Source organism: Epinephelus lanceolatus, chromosome 14 (assembly GCF_041903045.1).
Source record: "Epinephelus lanceolatus isolate andai-2023 chromosome 14, ASM4190304v1, whole genome shotgun sequence".
Classification (NCBI taxonomy): Eukaryota; Metazoa; Chordata; class Actinopteri; order Perciformes; family Serranidae; genus Epinephelus; species Epinephelus lanceolatus.
The window spans coordinates 5570398-5585098 of NC_135747.1; the positions used below are offsets into that span (position 1 = coordinate 5570398).

Below are 14701 nucleotides of genomic sequence, written 5' to 3' on the forward strand. Positions count from 1 at the left end.
TTATTTTTTTATATGGGCTAATGCTGTTAGGTGGGACACTTTCTGATAATTTATCCTCTGTATCCTTTTTAATTATGATCCAAATATCTTCACATGATACTCTTCTAAATACTGAACATTTTTGGGGGCACTATTGGACACCTTTATTGGCACAGTGGGACACCTAAAACACATTCTATTCTTATTTTAGTGATGGCCTAATTAATCAAATACACAATAATTACAAAAAAACCCAAAACAATAACATCACTTTTTTAAGGAGGGGTGCAGGTACAGCAGATTACATCCCTCAACAAATTATATAACATTTACAAAGTATCACTGATTTTTAAAATTTTGATAACCTTTCCATCGTGGCTCACTGGGAAATTGTTAAATATGGTGTGCCACACCCCTGGAAATGATGTGTGTGTTGTGTTATCACATACTCGATTTTTAGTGAGGGAAGTATATACGGTGTTAAGATAAAAACGATAATGATTAACTGTCCCACTTTACCCATTGTCCCTCTTGACCAGTATTCACTACTGTCAGGTTACAGGTGTTGAGTGATTTTCTGCTCATTGGTGCTGGATGAAGTTAATCTCTTATGTGACACAGTTATAATGACACACAATGGGTCAGTTTTTGATCTAGTGTCTTTTTATGATTCTATCGTTGAAATATTTCAATGATAGAATAATAAAATGTATAATAAAATGTATGTCATGAGACAAGGCCAAGGATATTCAAAGGTCAAACGACAGAGTTCACCATCCTGCACAGCACATTTTTGTGACAGATCTTTGTAAGAGTTTTGAAGTTACACTCCTGTGTATGATTAGAAAGAGATGGAATGCTTTTTTTTTTTTTTTTTTTTTTTTTTTAAGGTAACACTTTCACCACCAATCAAAAACAAGGATTGGTGTAGCAGAGTGACCAGTTATGGGAGCTTTAGGAAGCTTTATTTCACTCCACTGCTGTAATTTCTCGCGCTCAATCCCCGCCATCAGCTACAACTGTGCCCAGAGGCTTCATTCAAGGGTCACAGTGTTGGGATTATCTGAGAAAAAAAAAAAAAGAAAAGAAAAGAAAAAAGAACTGAGAGAAACTGCTTGTAACCCCCTTTGCCTCCTCCTCCTCCTCCTCCCCCCTCTCCCGCCCTTCTCCCCTCTCACCAACGGCCTCCATCTATAAACTTGTGCCAGCTGTTGCCTCGTGCTAAACCCTGCTTAAGAGAAACAGACCTAAAAGGCCCAATCAAGAGCGCAGCTCCACTGTGAGGTTATTGCGCCACCACAGGCTCTGGCCGGGGCCGTCGGTGCAGCAGCCCAACAGAGCTCAGTCACAGTTAGAGACTCTAACTGAGTTAGTAAGGCTTAAGTTTAATTTGGAGGTGCACCGTGGATCAAACTCTGTGATACAGATCACACTGACGTGCAGAACAGTGGGCAGTCTAAACACAGGCCCAATTTCTCTGACTTCACTCACAAGTTTGAAACAAATTATACAATAAATTTGTGGAAAAGAATGAATGTGACATGAAGGACAAAATTAATGAACCAACAAAATGTGACTTTGGAAGATTCAACTACACAGAGATTTAAAATAAAGTATAACTTTACTAGTAGGAGCACAAAAATATATGTCCTAATCCTCCCTTTCTTTAGTCTCAACTTTTTGCCCGAAGGAAAACCGAGGAGCAGCGAGGACAGAAAGGAGAAAATGGAAGGACAAAAAGAAAAGGAAGCACTGCGTCCATTTGCAAATGCAAACATTGTGGTTGGGAGACTGGACGGCTGCAGGGGGCGAAAGCTCGGTGAGACCGACGATCAAAAAGCATGTGACAGTTTGGGGGTGAGGAAAAGGCCCGTGGGACAGACACATCGCGAGTTCAGGCAGGGGTTAGTGTGGCACGAGGAGGGAGCTGCTACTTCTACACCGACTGTTCCGCCTCCACCGCATCATCATCATCATCATCATCATCACCACCGCCGCCATCGCCAGTCCTATCACAGAAATCTGCATCAGCATCGTTCAACTCTCTATGAACCCTGACGAGTCTGATAATTTGGCCACGAGGTCAGGCGGTTTTAAGGATGAGTTGTTTTCATTTTAATCCATTATAAAAAAACAAAAAAAACAGGGTGAATCAGAGGCCACCCTGACCTAAAATAACTTCTGAAGTACACACTGGATCACTTCCTTCGCCGTCATTTCCTAAAACAATGTATGATTTATTTTCAAATCAGAAATATATATATATATATATATATATATATATATATATATAAATTTAAAATATATTTTGTTAACCGATAGTATAAAATGTATAACTTACTAACTTCATATCCCATCTATAAGAAAGTAAGAATTTCTGTTTTATTTTACATAAAACAAACTATGATAAAGATTAATTATAAAATATGATACAAAAGGCCATTACGCAACATATACACAATATATACTGAATACAAATACAAATTGTAGTTTTACGTACATATATATAATGTTTGTGTGTGTGTGTGTGTGTGTGTGTGTGTGTGTATGATTATGTAATTATTAAAGAAAACAATTTTGAAATGATATTTTTAATATGGTTCAATTTTTATTTCTAACAATTTAAAATAAACATTTTCCAAATTACTAATATTCAACAAATCAGAATATGTAAAAATAATCTCACACACACACACACACACACACACAATAATAATAATAATAAGAATTAGGTCCCCATGTTATATTTGATTTGAATTTATTATTTAGACAGGGATCAGTGCTATAGTATTCATTTGTATTGCATACATGCATACAATTAAAACAGACCTTATCCATGAATTGTTACTTTACTAACTTTTGAAATAGGTTGGGTCATTTTTCTCTCATAATAAACAATTCGTTTTCTTTTATTACAAGTGTATTTGTGAATGATAAACAGTTGGAATACATTTAAGTATTAAATATGAGTTAAAAAAAAAGTATTGTATGTTGTACATATTTACACAACATACTTTTTTTTTTCAATTGAGCCAGTCAGTCTATATTATGGTTGACTATGATGCAGGAGAATAACCTTTTATACAATGGTGATCATTTTAATGTATTCCATATCTAATTTATTTACCCAGGCTAGACTTTCAGCCTGTCTCACAATAATTAAACATAATTCACAGTAAAGAACAAAACAAACACAAAGATAAGTCCACCTCGGAGCCTCCTGTTTTTGGGCCTTTTATCCCCCACATCCTGGCAGCGAGACATCAGATATTATAAGATAATTAAAAAGCCTGTGGAGTGATTACGTTATTCTGACACGTCGGGGGCAACAATGGCAGCCCAAAACCTGGCTTCAGTAATCTCCCAAATATGGAGCGCTGGCCTCGTCCAATCACATGACCTGATCTGCTCAGCTCCCACAGATACAAGCGAGTTCAAGTGGAGTTCATCATGGCGGCCATGGCGGAAGGTCTACTGGATGCGACGGCACAATGTCAGCCACACTGAAGTTAGTTTTGCTTCTGAACTCTCTCTGCGGCCTTGTACCTATTGAGAAGAACATTGTCATGAGGCTTTCAGATCTTTTCTCATCTACATCACTGATTTGTTTCTTTATATACTTATTTCATAGCAGTTGATTTCTCATGACGTTTGCACCTCTTCAAACACACTCTGGCAATACTTGCACTGTACATTCCTCTAATCCTGATCTCCTAAAAATGCTTTTCCATGCCCTGAGCCACCGCAAACACAAACCCAGTTATTGAATTCCCTAATAGAATAATCTGTGTTTGCCCTGGTTTTGCATGTGGCGTTTGACTGGGACACTGCTGCCATCAGCAGGGCAGTGAGTGTGCCCTGCTCTTTAAAGCAGGCACATCAATCAGAACACACAGTCCTACATTAGGCTCTACAGATTCCTCACTAGGGACTATTTTCTTTCCACATCAACTTTCCCCCTGTGATGCAGGAACATGTGAAGTGGGAGCAGGACAGTCCGTCTCGTGTGAAAACTGTTCCTATTCCCCTGCGCGTTCTTCATCTCCGCTGAGAGCATTAAAGTCATAATACCTCTGGGGGCAAAACCCCGCCTCTGACACAGACTGCAAACCTTTCACCCATTAATGCTGTCAAGCAACGGCTGCAGAGCCGTAACTAAACCAGGCCACAGTGTGTTGTCATCATATCGTTATGTGCTGCTTTTCTCTCACTGAAAGCTGTCCGATTGAATTTACAAGTTGTTTGTGTTTCAGCTCCTTTATGTGCCATTAACAACATATCCTCTCTGAATATGTTCAGTGAGTATGGTCTGTGTGTGTGTGTGTTTGTGTGTGTGTGTGTGTGTGTGTGTAAAAGTATTAACATCACACTGCAAAAAATACTCCATGACAAGTAAAAGTCTATGTTAAAGTGGTACAGGAGTAGTGGTAGCAGTGTTGCAAGTAATATGCAGTTACTTTATCTAAGCAAAAGCAATAATAACATAATTCAAAAATACTTGTCTAACAAATATCATGCATTAAAAATCTTTAGTATTATCAGCAAAATGTACTTTGAGTAGTAACATATTTTATTAGCTGATGTAAAATCTTAATCTGAAAAGTCAGCTGTTAAATACATTTACTAGTACAGCACTGGCACTATAAGGCCACGTCTGACTAGAGAACAAGATATATAAAATGTGATAAGAGATATAAAAGCTCACAGCAGTGATCAAAGAAAGTCCAGATATAAAAACAGCAGGTCAGTCTGTGAAGCGAAAATGAGATTAAACAAGTGATTTAAAGGATAATACAATCTTGTTTGAGCGTATAGTACAGGATGCATTATGGAAAAATAATCTGACGGCCTCCTATTTAGAATCAATCAAATCAAGCCACCATTCATCTCATATAAGCTTATACACTGTAATCATATATATATGCGTAATCATATATATATATATATATATATATATATATATATATATATATATGTGTGTGTGTGTGTATATATATATATATATATATATATATATATATATGTACACACACTTTACTGAAAAAAAAAAAATCTTTTTTACAATTTTTAGTGCAAATTTAGGAGTATTGACATTGACCAGGAGTGTTTTTTCCTTGATTCTATTTCCTCAATTGACTTAAAACATAAAAAAAAACATAAAGTGCAATGAAATACATGATTTGTTTTCCAATCTGGGGTCCTGACCTCCAACAGGGGTCACCATAGGGTTCTCAAGGCCTTATTGATTTTAAGGGGTATAAGAAATGTTTTTTGTTTTTTTTTTAATATGTAGTCAGGACATATCATAGCATTTAATTCATTTATGTGAAAAAAATAAATATAAGGAATTCTTATTATCAAAGTTTAGATTATTATTCTTCAAAATATAAATTTAAATAAAATATAAAAAAATGTCAGAGGATAAGGGTACAGTGAAGCCCCAGACAAAAGCTTTATTCACAGAGCCTTTACTCTTTGCTAAACCGTCTCGTCCTGCATTAGTGGGCAGTCAAAAGCAAAAACCAAAGAGCGTGTAACGCAATGGCTTAGCATCAGGAGGATGAATTTGTCAAAAAAAGAAGCCTATTACATACACATGATTGTTAAAAAAAAAAAAAAAGTCTATATATAAAGGTTCTAAAAATATCAGGATCGGTTAATAGTAAAGTTTACCAGTTGTTCTGTTCTGTTATTGTTATGCTCTGAACATTAAATGAAATCTCCATAAAATATGACACTAAGTCAGGGGTTGTCAGTTTACTCAGTGATAGAAAAGGGATCCCTTAAAGAAAATGGTTGGGAACCATTAAAATACAGTATTCAACCTTTGTAGACTTGACTTTCATCAGGTGCATTTATAAAGAGCAGATCACTGTAGTCTGAAAACATAAATGATATGTCATACATCTTTCCTCCATGTGATAGCAGTTTACAGCATCTTAAATCACATACATTTAGAGAAAAAATAATGTATGTACACATACATATAGTATAAACATTTAAAATCAACAATTACATAGAAAGCTGATTATAAAATAAATGGGAAAAAATGATTAAAAAAGGAGCTCAAACATTAGGAGCAACTATTGTGTCGCATGTTCTGGATACAGACATAACCACTGTCTGATACTATTTTCAGTATTTATGTAGGAAACTGTTTGTGTATTTGCAAAGTTTTAAGTGTACAGATATGTATGTCCATATTTCTCTAATAATATGCACCCATAAAACACAGCTGAGAAAATAATATGATAAAGGAATGATATGAATGGATTTGAGAAATGTTATGCCAATGGCCACCCTTAATATTACTCAACTTATAACTTCATTAATAAAAACTGATATAACATTTTTATTCTACTTCACCGTTCATCTGTTTGTGGAGGAAACAAATGTGAAGGTATAAATTGCTTAGATTAACTTGCTTCACGTCCGACTGGTGCTGCATCTCACCACACATAAATGAACAATGACCACACTACGTACAGACATTGTGAGCATACCCACACTGACACTATCAGTACTCTTTGCAATATGTTTTGATATTCATATCTGCAGTACAATGAAAGGGTTAAAGTGTAATCACAACAGCAAAAGACAACCTGACTGAGGGCTTAAAAAAAACAAACCAGCAGATTGATGACTCCAATTGTCTCAGGCAGTCCCAGTTTATGATATGGAAATAATTTAGTTTTGATTAGGCCACCAAGTTATTCAATATAGCATAATGTGCTTCAGTGGCTAAACTCAATACAGCTCAATCAAGAGTCTGTGTGATATTTCTGTAATGATCTGAGCCAATGGGACTGATTGAGCACCCATTGTCTTAATTTCTAAGCACCCTCATCATATCTGTATCAAGGAGCCCGGACGCCAAGCTCGTTGCAGCACCAAGCTGTTATGTAGGTTAGCTCCACAAAAGCGCTTTAATCCAGCAGTGGAAATAAATAAATAAAAGTGTTTAGAGAGAGGTGAGTGCTCGGTCAGCTCGCCTGCACAGCCCACACACTGCCACAGTTGTGTCACATCCAGGAGCAGCCATTCGGCCTCCGCTGATCTAATGTGGAGCGAGTGTGCCGTCTACCGTACAAAGCGAGCGCTGATGGAAAACCGCTAGCTGAACCCGCGCTTTCAGCGTGTACCTCCAGCAAGGCCACACATCCAATCATACCATCAGTCAGACTAATTGATCCCGTCATTGTTAATCCGTGACATGGGGTGTCTGAGCTGCATGGGTTACAGGAAATGCCTCAAGTTTTGACATATTTGCTGTGATAACACTGACATTTTGAACAATGTACAGATTTAAATCTAGGCCATGTGGTCATGTACAGTATCAAGCTATTCACTTATTCCCTGCTAGAACAGCAGACTGAAGTTTGTAATATAGGAACACACTTATTTGAGCCGTTAACTAATTCAATTAAATATTTTGAGTTTTAGCTAAAATTCAATGTTGGTTGCTTTTACATTTGAAAAACTTCTTTTTTTTGTTTTTTATTTTTTTTGTCCTACAATAAAACATAACTGTAGCAATCACATTATTGCTGTTCAACTCTTACAAAATTTCATTTATTATTTTAATTTAAATACAATTACTGTTGAAATACCTAAGACTGTACATTTAATAAAAATATATTTTTACAATAAAATTTAACTTTAAATACATAAGATTGTAAGTTTGATAAAATATATTTAAATAAAGTATTTAAACATTCAAATGCATGCAATCCTCCCTATATGGACAATTTTAATTCAATATTAAAGTTGTTTTTTTTTTTTCAACAATGAAACACAATTTTAGTTTCATAATAAAAAAAATATGTGAAAAACATTTAAATGGGAAAATGTATGCAATTCTCTTGACATAGAGAAATTTAAATTTAAATTAAAAATATGATCACAGTAAAATTACAATCAACACTGATTTTACTTTTTTTACACAATGGATGTTATTTTGATTTTTCAAAAAAAAAAACAAAAAAAAAACATTGTGTTAAAAAATTCTCAACTTTCACATTGATACAGCTTTATATGGAGTAATTTAATTTGATATTTAAATTTAAATAAAATTATGGTCAAATTACATAAGATCTTAAGTTTGATAAGGGTTTTACTTCTACAGTTAAACTTATGAAATATTTAAACTTTTAAATTAGTTCAACTCCTTATACTTTTTTTTCTTTTTGTATTTTATGACAGATTTAAAATGTCTCTCCTGTGGAATAGTGCAATTCTATTAAATTCAACTAAATTCAATTGGATTTAGATGATTGCATGCATGAGGACTTCACTGAACATTTGTAAAGTCGAATTTGTGGCGTGAGGACCTCTAACAAACCACCGCATATGTGCAGATTTATTGGATGAAAAGCTGTCGGGTTTCCTTCCACACCACATTCAACACAATTTAAGATCTGTACTCCTCCAACACTTTACTCCCTCCACAACTGTAACGCTGACTCACTGGGGGAGAAACGAATACCAAAAGGCAAATTAAAGGAGTCCAAGGTGTTCACCTGTTGAATCCTTCTTCTCCTCTGAACAAGGTTAAGAGCCTGAGGCTGTCATTGCCATAAAGTGTGAACTTTTCTGCGTGCGAGGCCAGGACATGGAAAAGCACCGGGGGGCACCGTGTCAGAGAAAATACTACTCCAGCCCTGCGATTGAAGTGTGGACTTAAAGCTGTGATGGAAAAGGGCAGAGCGGCTCTCGGCTGAAATGCTATATACGCATACCACAGTGAAAGTGCATTACCTATTTCCACACGGCCCTTTCAACCCTTTCCAAAGCCCTGCTGCTGCAATGTTACGAAAATACATCAAGAGGTGAGTTTGATTTGTGTGCATTTGAGTGTGATTCCCAATGTCCCCTCCATTTCTCAGTGCTTCTGTTGAACACAATGTCTGTCTTTCTCTCTCAGTCTTTCTCCCTCTCTGTGAGTGACCCCTCAGTGACCAGCCACTCTCGCCCACTCAGACACCAAAGGACGAGTCACTGAGAACATCTCCACTCAGAGGGGGAAAAGCAGAAACATGTAGTTTGTTTTTTTTTGTTTTTTTCATCTGAAAACGTTTTACTTTTAAAGATAAATGTTTTATGCAAGGTGGCATTCAAGTGATAGCCTGAGAAAAAGCATGTACATGAATTGCATGCACAGAAAAACAAAAGTCAATTCAATGCTTCAAGTCAAAGCAACAAGGGGTCAGAAAATTGTCAATAAATGTATTTAATTTTTTGCAAATATTTATGAGGTTTTTGTTGACGGAAAACCCCAAATTGCATTCCAACCCCGTGATGCTCAGTGTACAAGAGGAAGTATACTCATCCACGGAAATTAATGTATTGATAAATAAAATACTAATAAAAATAGTAATAATACAATAAAACCAATGCAGTTGCAATGCAGTAACTTTTCTGATTCATGAAAAAAATCACAGTAGTCTGTTATGTATATTAGGTACATAGGCAATAATTTACCTAAAAATAATACTAATACTAATAATACTAATACTAATAATAATAATAATACATAATTAAAAAATTACAAAAAAAGGAAAATAACACTAAAATAAGAAAAGTACAATGACAAGAAATGTATTATGATTTTGGAGCTAACGCTGTTTTGGTACTGGGCCAATAACCAGCGGGATTCCACTTTGTATTCTCCTATATGGAAGTTATCACAGGCCACAGTTAAACCATGACACTGAGAAACTACTGAAATTCATTTCAGGAACACACAACTTTAATTTAGAATGACACATCAAATTGTATTAATGAAAAAAAAAGTAAAATACATGCGTTGTGTATCATTTTACTTTGTCATATATGAGCTTATTTGACACAAACATAGTAAAAAAAGTTAGACGTTTTCTGTGCTGGCAAATAACAGCATTTTTTTTCTGTACCCTTATTACAATATTCACAAAGTAATAAAAGTAATACATATCGAACGGTAATCCATAAGCAATAATAATAAATATGCCACTATGTTCCTGATGCAAAGAAAATGTAAATGAAACATTTCAAAATAATGTCAGTATATGATTTTATGAGTTTATATTAACACTCAACAGTATGAGGATTTGGTTTACATTGGCATTTGGCTGAATAATTGTATGTAATTTATTTGACATTTTGTTACAGTTAAAATGTTTTACATATATGAAATTCCCTGTAAAAATGTGAAACAAATGATCTAACTTACGAATGTACAATTGTTCCTCCTCACATCTCCACTTTGGCTGTGTCAAACATTTTGTGCTTTGTATCAGCCTGTTTCCCAGCTCCCCATCACAGTATATCATTTATATTTCATGTTTACCTAATTTCTGTTCATGCTCTTTATAATATAGTGCAACTTATGGTAATACAGGCTAAACAGTGAGTGAACCAGGCTGAACGCCTTGAATGACCGTCCACCCGAGACCTGGAGTGCAAACACAGCTTTACCTGGTTATATAAAAATATGGGAGATGGTACGACTGTGTTTAGAGAAATAGATGGAGAGAGAGAGAGAGAGAGAGAGAGAGAGAGAGAGAGGGAGAGAGAGAGAGGGAGAGAGAGGGAGAGAGAGATCCCCATAATAATAATGTCCTATAGCTGAAGGGCCACTGCACTCTCTGGCACATGCTGGCCTACATACACCCTGAGTGAACTTGATAAAAAAGTGCTGCCTTTCAGATCCTCCTGTCCTTTGTGTATCATATGTACAGCTGAGTGTGTGTAAGTAGAGTATAATACACTTTGTACTACAAGAAAAGCTCCAGACTGAGGGCCAGTGGAGTTTGTATTTTCCAGGCCGTACGAACCCGGCCTCGCTGAAACGCGATAGTGTGCAATCACATAGGTATGGCTGTAATTTCTGCTCCTGCCTGATTATAATTGCCAGCTTGGCCCTTGACGATGTTCACCTTTCACACAGAGCCTGCTCTGCCGAAGAAAAACAACCGTTGTGCCCCCACGACTTTTGACCCTATCTTTTATCAAACTCTCATCCTCTAAGCGAAGGATTGAAACGAAGACTGATGATGGTGACTAATGATGAATCCTCATGATAGCCTGAGAAAATGATGGAACTTAAAGTACCATGTGTGCTCCTCCCATAATCATCATGAGTCCAGGTCTGCACTCAGCTTTTGATCCCTTTAATGATAATAATAAATACAATGGACATATAGTTTCTGATGAGAATTTGTGTGATCATATGACACTATAAACTCATAAAGTGTGCTTACATTGAGCTGAGTGGAACCACTAGTTTTTATTTTTAGTTATAGCAGGGAAGCCAGCCACCGCAAAATAAATAATCAGATCCTTTATTTATATATTAAAGGAACAATAACACCATTTCAAGTTACTTTTTTTTTTTTTTAAAAGTCCTGCATTTTATATCTTAGTTCTGTCAGCAAACTGTTCTTAAAAAGCTGTGGGAAAAAGGCACCTGCCAGAGAGGGGACTCCCTAAAAACTTGGATGGGCACAGTTCTGCAGGACGTAACAATGCACACTTTGGTGAGCTCCATGACCTTTCAACTCGTGCTCAGAGAGCACATTCCTACTCTATATGAAAACCTATGTGCACATTTGTTAGAATGCAGAACAAAAATCCTGAATTACTTTTATTTGGTTTGATGAAAATGAGAAATTGGATTGAGTGGCAAAGTATGGGCTTGTTTACTTATTACAACTAGACTACAAGTGTATAACAGAATACACTGTTCATCTTTTCCTTTACTTTTTATATTTGGACTCAGTCCTGTATAAATAGAAACTGATAGTCTGCCTTGCAAGCCTGTATGTGCTGGGCATGATGCTAGATTGATACCAGAAGACCTCTTCATCTGAGGTAATTTTTGCTGTTGGAAATAATTCATTCCATCTAAATATCAATATATTTAAGCACTATTTAGACAATTTGAGAACTTATCAGCAGCCATGTAAAAGTCATTGAAAATCTACAGGGGGAGTGTAGTTGCTATAGCAGCTGTGCCAGCAGGACAAGGAGCACAAATCTAACTGTATCTTTGTGTATCGAGGATCACAAAAAAAAAAAAAAAATCTCTGGTCACACTTACAGTTAGACATGAGGTCTCCTTTAGGTTTAACCTTGGGGGAAGGCAAAGATTAGGTTAATAAACAACTTTTTACTTTCTAGTTTTGCTAGCTTCAAAAAGTTACAGGACAACCCAATGCAAGCCGAGGAGAATGCACATCAGGCACATAATGCAGAACGCTATATGTGAATATATATATATATATATATATATATATTTACATGCCAAAATTTCACAGCAAAACTTCATGTGTGCGATTACTTATTTTGATTAATTAATAACAGAGCATGTAATTATTTTAAGTCTGTTTTATCTTACTATTTTTTTTTCTCTTACCATTTTTTTGCGGCAGTAAAATGTATCTAGTGGACTGAAAATCAAGTAATTATGATATTCTAGGTTACCCAAAGTTTAATTTATGATGACCAGATATTGCCACACAAAAACATTGCGATACTATGTTGTAAATAGTTTTTCACTCACCCCTTATATTTACTGTAATTGATATCTACAGAGACAGTACTATGCTACATTATCAGGGGATGTAAACATGCAACGGACAAACACAGAATACACAAGCAACACATACGTAAGAAACAATAAGCCACAATGAAAGACATGCTTGGAGGAACATAGGTCAGCCTGGACACAGTGGTTAGTTGATCAGTAGCAGCTGTATCAGTTGTGTTAACTGTCAAGGATACAGAGGCATCAGTTGTATGAGGAAAGAGTAATAATGATTTAAAATATGGCATAGAAGTCAGTAAAAGTATATTAATATTGTGTTACTATTATGTCTTTTTTGTGATATTAACAGCATTGCAAGACAAATTTATATAATTAATAATTCTATCAGCTACTTTACATTCTGTATGTAATATTTCACTGCTGAGAAAACCCACCAGTGATTAATGTGAGTGGACAGAGGCTGGAGGATCAACTGAAGGAAGATGGATTCCAAAGTTTCAGTGGAGAAAACAGGTCAGCCGGTGTTAATGTGCGTGAACTTTTGACCTGCATGAAGTGGAGCTACTGTTTCAACAAAAGACTGACAAAACTTATCCTGCTGTTATTTAATTTGAGCCTTGTAGATAACATTATGCTGCCTTCCTTCACTTTTATGAATTTTTTTGGATAACTTCAAAAACAATAAAGCAAATTGGGTTGCTGAGTGAGGAGACGGCAAAAGATGAATCTATGATAATTTACTTTTACTGCGGGAGGAGCTGTTAGAGGTGGAGATCTAATTAGGTTTCTTTTATTTATTTAATTGCACAGAAATCTCTCCTTCTAAAGTGCTGTCTGCTTTGTCACAACAGAAAGAGGCTTATGGTTTTTCTTTCAGGGCTGTTTGCGTCACGTCTTTACACCGCCTCTGACCTCATTTCTGCCCACAGCAAACCTCCATTTAATAAGAGCAAGCGATTGCTCCGTGCACATGAGAAACAAGATGGCGGCGTACAGTACCTTGCATTACGCTCATCTCGTGCATCGCTTCTTTCTTTTAGAGAAAGGCTGAGCCTCCTTGAAGTTTCTGTCAGAGCTGTGCTGCCTTGATTTTACATTTTCAATCCACATTACAGGACATTTCCCAATCAGACTTTAACTATTCCACCACAGAGAGGGATAAGAATAAACAAAATCAAGTCCGGCTGTCAATAACATGAAATCATTTCACAAAAACGCACTTCAACTGTGCGTCCCTCTCCTGTGTTTGCTGCGCTGTGTCTTTTTTGAGTGCTATTTCAAGCCCTCGCTCTCTGTGCGGCGGGGCTCATAATATCAGATTGCACAGCCGGTCTTGGCCAAATGTGAATTTTATACTCTAGTGACCACAGGCTTTACACTTTCATTAGCTCACATTCTCCTCAGCAGTGCAAATGCCATGTCGCTGGTGAGGAAGGGGGGGCTCGCTGAGTGAGCCTGATAGAGTAGAGGATTGGAGGGCGGGATGAGAAAAAAAGAGCTTCCGGAAAGCACAGTTCGCCCTGAGGCATGGGCCAACATCCCAGCCACTCTGAAGGAAAACATAAAATAAAAATGTGCCCCATCAAGCGCATATTGCTGACATCCAAACTTGGGAAGAGCACAGAAACAAACTGAATTCAAGCTTTATTTTAGTAATTATTTTCAGATAATATTGTAATAATTATCTATTTGACACCATTTTACCCTTAGTTACACAGCTTGCCTCACTAATCTGCCTTTTGACAAATATTATTTTCCCAGGTTTTTCAAACTAAACAATGCAATTTTTGCATTAATGAGCTGCCTCATTAAGAAGAACTGTGCCCTCCTGAGCAGCACTGGTCATTGAGCCGGGGATGAGATATGATATGAAGCAGGCTCTTAACAGTGTTGTCTTCTTTGTTTATCTTTAAAGTGGTTTTCTTCCTCTCACTTCTGACTCCATTGTATTCAGTAAGAGAAAATGAGTCAACAAGAGAAGCACACATGTGCGGATCGGCCAATGGAGGGGGGCCAAGGAGGAACGAAAATCGTTTGTGTCAGTGCTCCCCCTGAGAGATGAAAGCAAATGCTGGCTGTGTCTTAAGCTATTAGGGTAAGGAGTGGTGTTTGGCCTAACCCCCCCACTTCTCTCCGCCAGACATGGACGGACAGAAAATACTGCCTCTCTCGAAGCTGCCCTTCTCACTTGAGAGA

The 14701-nt window shown here is 36.6% G+C and overlaps 1 long non-coding RNA gene across 1 annotated transcript; it reads right to left on the reverse strand.

The window, feature by feature from the left end:
• Positions 1-2720: 2720 nt before the first annotated feature.
• On the reverse strand, positions 2721-13898 carry LOC117251674 (uncharacterized). Its single transcript, XR_004501249.2, has 3 exons — positions 13505-13898; positions 12059-12089; positions 2721-3525 (listed from the first exon to the last, which is right to left on the reverse strand). It is a non-coding gene; the product is annotated as an uncharacterized LOC117251674 (long non-coding RNA).
• Positions 13899-14701: the final 803 nt, after the last annotated feature.